The sequence below is a fragment of the Elephas maximus genome, chromosome 3 (assembly GCF_024166365.1).
Source record: "Elephas maximus indicus isolate mEleMax1 chromosome 3, mEleMax1 primary haplotype, whole genome shotgun sequence".
Taxonomy (NCBI): Eukaryota; Metazoa; Chordata; class Mammalia; order Proboscidea; family Elephantidae; genus Elephas; species Elephas maximus.
The window spans coordinates 12,769,589-12,775,776 of record NC_064821.1 but is presented as its reverse complement, the minus strand read 5'-3'; the positions used below and the strand labels follow the sequence as shown (position 1 = coordinate 12,775,776).

Here is a 6,188-nt window from a genome sequence, read left to right as displayed (position 1 = left end):
GGTGCAGACGGTCCCTTTCCCTGGGCGCCTCGAGGGATTCTGCAGCCACCTGGGGAGTTCAGTGGCTAGATGAGAGCCTGAGGAGGACAGAGGCAAGAACTGGGGCACTGCCATCTCATGCCAGGCCCAGGTGAGCCAGGACGGGGACACGCAAGGCTCAAGAAACCTGCTGCCGCCTTCAGCCATGCTCGGGGATAGACTCACCTGCTGGGCCCCTGGAGCTGGTGCCGCTGCCTGACCTTCTGAGGTGTCTGCTGAGCTCTCCTGGCCCCTGCCGAGCCAGTAAGCTGGGCTTCACCCTTTATAGACGGAGCCCCACCCTGCCACCACCTGCCCTCCTCCTCCTCCCCTCTTTTTCCACCCCCATCCCTCCTCCCCGACCCTTCTCTCTTCTCCCTGTTTCTCTTTCCAGCTCCTCTCTCCAATATCAGGGTGCACCTGGAAGGACAAGACGGTAGAAGCAAAGAGCAGGGCAGAAGAAACTGGCTACCTCAATGAGCTACTAAGACAGGGGACAGGGAGGGGTTCCTTTGGACCCCAGCCAACCAGGCCTGGAGAAGGCTGGCTGCTCCAGGACTCCTTCGCTGGTGCCTCCCCAATCCTAGCCTTCTTGGCCAGCAACCCTGCTTTCTTCCTAAACGGCTCTTGCTCCTCCCCACCCTTTTCCCTGCCCACAGACCTCAGGAGAGGGGTGTCCACTTCCCACTCCAAGCCACCTGGTCCCTGACTTTACTCCATTTTTCTCTCCTTGCAGACAATGGGGTGACTTAGCACTTCCCAGAATAGCCCTGGTTTTGAGAATAGACAAATCGTCAGAAACAGAAAGTAATTGAATGGTTGCCAGGGGTGGTGGTTGTTGGGTGCCATCGAGTTGATTCCCACTGATAGCGACTCCATGCTACAGAGCAGAACTGCCCCATGGGGTTTTCTTGGCTATAATCATTACGGGGGTGAAGAATGTTGAATATACCACGAGCTGCCAGAAGAACGAACAAATCTGTCTTGGAAGAAGTACAGCCTGAATGCTCCTTAGAAGCAAGGATGGCGAGACTAAGTCTCATATACTTTGGACATGTTATCAGGCAGGACCAGTCCCTGAAGGAGGACATCATGCTTGGTAAGGTAGAGCATCAGCGAAAAAGAGGAAGACCTTCAATAAGATGGATTGACACAGTGGCTGCAACAACGGGCTCAAGCATAGCAACGATTGTGAGGATGGCCCAGGACCTGACAGTGTTTCGTGTTGTTGTGCATAGGGTTGCTACCAGTCAGAACCCATCTGAGGGTACCTAACAACAACAATCTTTACGGGAGCAGATGGCCAGGTCTTTCTCCTGTGGAGCCACTGGGTGGTTTCCAACAGCCTTAACCATTGAGCCACCAGGGCTCCTTCCAGGGACAGGGAAATGGAGAGTGACCATCAATGGGTACAGGGTTTCTCGTGGGGGTGATGAAAATCTTCTGCAATTGGTTAGTGGTGATGGTCGCACAGCTCTGCGAATAAAATGACCAGCACAGAACTGCACGCTTTAAATAGGTGAAGTGTACAGCATGTGAGTTATACCTCTAATCAAGCTGTTATTTAAAAAAACAAATCATAAAGAAATGCCCTTGTTTGGAAAGAGAAGCAGGCAGTCCAAGGGACCCTTGAGAAGGCACCTCCGCCTCCGCTAGGCCAGAGCGGCCCACCTGGAACGGGGCGGGGGGGGGGCGCGGACGTGGGTGTTGCAGAGCGCACACCTGAGCGCTTTTAACTTTTGATTGCCGCATCCTTGGTTACATCAAATCGCACCCTGCACCGCTTTGTCTTCGCTCCAGCTCCCCTCTCTCGGGCCGGCCACCTGATCAGGGAAGGCGCGGTGGTGTGGTCGGGGTTGCCTGGGTAGGGCTTCGAGGCGGGGCGGGGTCTGGTGGGTGGGGCTTAGAACCAGGAGCCGCGGCATGTGGGTGTGGCTTAGTGCCGGGGCGGGGCTTACTAGCCCCACTCCGCCCGAGCCTCCGGCCCGCGCCGCGCGTAGGGTCGCCCGCGGTCCCCTGGCTGTGCCTGAGGCCGTGGTCGCCCCGGCACGGGCGCTGCTCCTGGTCCTCAGCCTCTTGCCCCTGGTGGTGACGCTGGGCCGGGACGCAGCTCCGCTTGGCCGCGAGCGCCGGCTTGGGGACGCAGCGTGGCGGGCCGGGCCAGCCTCCCGGCTGCGGCTCACTGAAGCTGTCTGCCCCAGGCCTGTTACCCTCTCTAGGCGAAGGTCACCGCAGCCTTAACGGGAGGAGGGGCTGAGCGAGGGGGCCCAGGAGGGACCAGGACGCAGGGTGGACAGGGGGCCTCTCGGGACGTCACAGGGATGTGTGGGCATGGGGACCCAGCTGGGGACTTCCGTGACCCGGCGGAAGACGCGGTGCTCAGGAGACGACGCCCTGAACTAAAGCCTGCAATTCTGAAGACCACAGTTGGAGTGTGAGGGCCAGATCTTTTGGTTTCAGGAGCTCAACACGGGGAGGCCGTGGTTGTTGTCGTTATCTGCGGTAGAGTTGATTCCGACTCATGGCGACCCCACGTGTTACCGAGTAGAACTGCCTCCAATGGTTTTCTTGGCTGTGAGCTTTATGAGCACAGATCACCAGGCCTTTCCTCCACAGAGTTTCTGGGTAGGTTCAAACCGCCAACCTTTTGGATAGCAGCTGAGCACTTAACCTTTGGCTCACCAGGGCTCCTTATAGGGGAGATGAGGCCTCTTAATTCACACAGCTGCTGGCAGGGTTAGGCTATCAGCTGGGGACCCTCTTCTGGCATCTAGGAAATGAGCTTAGCTGGGGTGTGGGGAGAATGGAAGAGTCCTTGGTGGTGCAGACATTAAGCACTTGACTACTAACTGAAAAGTTAGAGGTTCAAATCCACCCAGAGGCACCTCAGAAGAAAGGCCGGTGATCTGCTTCTGAAAGTCACAGCCTTGAAAACCCTACAGAGCACAGCTCTACTCTGACCCACATGGGGCTGCAATGGATCGGAGTCAACTTGATGGCAACAGATTTATTTATTTTTTTTTTGTGGGGACAGAAACCCGTCCTGGTCACTGGTCTCTTACCCAGCAGCCAGCCAAGCTCAGGGACTGACCACTCTGGGGCTGCAGGGTTGGAAGGGCAGTCACAGCCCTTCCTTCTGGGCGGTGGTCAGTGGCTTGGATTTTTACTGTGTTTGCTCATGCCTGACAGTGACAGGCAGTAGGAAGCTCTTGGAGAATCTTCTAGAAGCTCAGCTCTGGGATGCAGTGGAAGCAGCCCTCATGGAGGGCACGTGTCAGTGGGCAGGCACACACACACACACACACACACACACACACACAGCTCAAGATTGAATGGCGCCAGGGGTAGGTTTTATGAGGGCAAGCCCCTTGCTGTGCTGAGTTCCACAGGGGGGCCCTCCCAGGTTTGCAATGTTGGCCCACTTTCTACAGGAGGAGACTAGTGGTGCAGTGCTTAAAGTGCTTGGTTGCTAACTGAAAGGTGGGCAGTTCGAACCCACCAGCTGCTCTGTAGGAGAAAGATGTGGCAGTCAGCTTCCATAAAGATTACAGCCTTGAAAACCCTATGGGGCAGTTCTTCTTTGTCATTATAGCGTTGCTCTGAGTTGAAATCGACTTGATGGTTTCATTTTGGTTTTGACCTTTTGCTTTGGCCAAGGAAACCTGACTTTTCTTAAATACTGCAAAGGAAGAGGGGACAGTCCCCTGCTGGGGGAGGCCCTGAAGCAGAGGCTGGGGGTCATCAGTGGGGCCCAAGGACACGGATGCGAGCTGAAGTGGGGGGCCTCCTGCAGTCGCTTTGTTTATCTGACCCAGTTGCTGCCTGCAGCTCTCCTGAACCTCTGTGCCTCCAGTCCTGGCTTGGACTGTCGGGGGCTGAGGCTCCAGAAGGGTCTGAGAACCGCACCCCAAGTGTCCTAGTTGCCAGCCTGGATTCCTGGTGTGCCCAGCTGCCTCTTGCCCTGGTCCGGGTGCATGGTGGTTGCCAGGCAACTGGAAGGGGAAGGAAAAGGGCTTTCCTGGGATGCTTGGCAAAGCCTCTGGCCTGACATTCAGGGAACTGACCTAGGGACTGTCACCATGCAGCCAGCCCTTCTGCCTCCGTAGGCTGACCGGCAGCCTCTGGGTTGCCGAATGTGGCTGCAGCGATGGCCTGGGCTTGAGCTATGGGCAGGCAGTTCTGCAGCAACACCTCCTTGGAGGCCCTGGGAGTGCTGGCTGTGGCCTCGGCCGCATGCCTCGGGCTTCTGCTATGGCTGGGTGTGTGAGGGCAGGGCTGGCTGGACGGCCCCCTGCTGGACACGGTGAGGGCTTGATGCTGGCCCTGCCGGCCTGGGGCGAAGGTGGCTTGGGGAGGGAGGGTGCTGGGCCTTCAGGAGAGGCTCTCTCTTAACAGCTGCTGGACTCTGCTCAACCCTTCCATGCAGAGCTGTTGAGCCACTTCGTGTGCCAGTCTTGTGCTGGGCCCAGGGGTGATGGGAGTTAAGTGTACAGGTATGTCCCAGCCATCAAAGACACTGTGATGAGGAGCCCCTGGGTGGTGCAAATGGTTAACCACGGGACTATTAACTGAAAGGTTGGCAGTTCAAACCCACCCAGAGGCTCCTTGGAAGTAAGGCCTGGTGATCTGCTTCCGAAAGGTCGCAACCTTTTAGACCCTATGGTGCGCAGTTCTGCTCTGCCCATATGGGATCACCATGAGTCGGAATTACCTGGAGGGCAACTAACAACAACTCTAGTTAAAAGGAGTCCTGGTAATTTCATAGAAGCCAGGTGGGATTAAAAAAAAAAAAAAGATACTGTGGTGTCCTGAATCATCGAACACCTGTTTGAGGCCAAATGACTGGGGACAAAGAGGCAGATCATGCATGTGCCACGCCCCACGTGGGGTTCAAATCTGGGTGGGCCGTGTTCACTGGACGCTGCCATGCTGCCTGATCAGTGTTACAGCAGGAATATGTGTTGGTGAATTTTAAGTGACAGCTTGGCTAGGCTATGGTGCCCAGTTGGTTGGCCAAACACTAGTTGATGTCATGGAGAAGGTACATATGATTGATATCATTTGGCCTTCAGTAAAGGAGATTAGCTTCCGTAATGTAATCTAAGGCTGTTAGCTGCTGTCTAGTTGGCCCCTGACTCATGGCAACCCCACACGCAGTGAAGCAAAACACCGTCCAATCCTGCACCATCCCCACAGCTGGTCCCAGATCAGACTGTTGGGACCCGTGGGGTTTTCATGGGCTGATTTTCAGAAGTAGATCACCAGGCCTTTCTTTCTCATCCATCTTAGTCCGGAAGCTCCACTGAAACCCGTTCAGCCTCCTAGCAACAAGCAAGCCTCCACTGACAGGTGGGTGGTGGCTGCACTTGAGGTGTACTGGCTGGGAATTGAACCTGGGTCCTCCTCATGGAAGGTGAGAATTCTACCACTGAACCACCATTTCCTCATATACCAGTCACCATCAAGTGGACTTCAACTCATAGCGCCCCCATGTGCGTCACAGCAGAACTGTGCACTCTCAGGTTTTCAATGGTTGATTTTTCAGAAGTAGATCACCAGGCCCTTCTTCCGAGGCACCTCTGCATGGACTGGAATCCCTCCAACCTTTCCATTAACAGCTAAGTGCGTTAACTCTTTATACCACCCACGGATTCCAATGTAACATAATATAACGCGATGTCATGATTTTCCATAATGTAATCTAATCAATCAGTTGAAAAGCAAGTTTTCTACCTCCAGACTATAAATATTTTGGCTGAACTCTAAATCTTTCTGTCTGACCTATTGACCTATTGGGGTGAAAGCCTGTAGGAGTCTCCAGCCTGTGGCCTGATTTGGACTTGCCAGTCCCCCAAAATCATGAGCCAGTTCCTTGAAGTAAATCTCTCTTTCATTCTCTCTCTCTCTCTCTCTCTCAGAAGTACAGCCACAATATTCCTTAGAAGTGAGGATGGCAAGACTTCATCTCACTTTGGACACGTTTTCAGGAGGGAAAGGACCAGTCCCTGGAGAAGGATATCATGCTTGGCAAAGTAGAGAGTAAGTGCAAAAGAGGAAGACCCGCAAGGAGATGGAATGACACAGTGGCTGCAACAGTGGGCTCAAACATAACAATTGTAAGGATTGTGCAGGACTGAGCAGCGTTTTGTTCTGTTATGCATGGGGTTGCT

The 6,188-nt window shown here is 54.7% G+C and overlaps 1 long non-coding RNA gene across 1 annotated transcript; it reads left to right on the top strand.

Moving 5' to 3' along the window:
• The first annotated feature begins 2,093 nt into the window (after nucleotides 1–2,093).
• LOC126071599 (uncharacterized) lies at nucleotides 2,094–5,834 on the top strand. The gene is made up of 3 exons (XR_007516362.1): nucleotides 2,094–2,452; nucleotides 5,308–5,367; nucleotides 5,474–5,834. It is a non-coding gene; the product is annotated as an uncharacterized LOC126071599 (long non-coding RNA).
• Nucleotides 5,835–6,188: the final 354 nt, after the last annotated feature.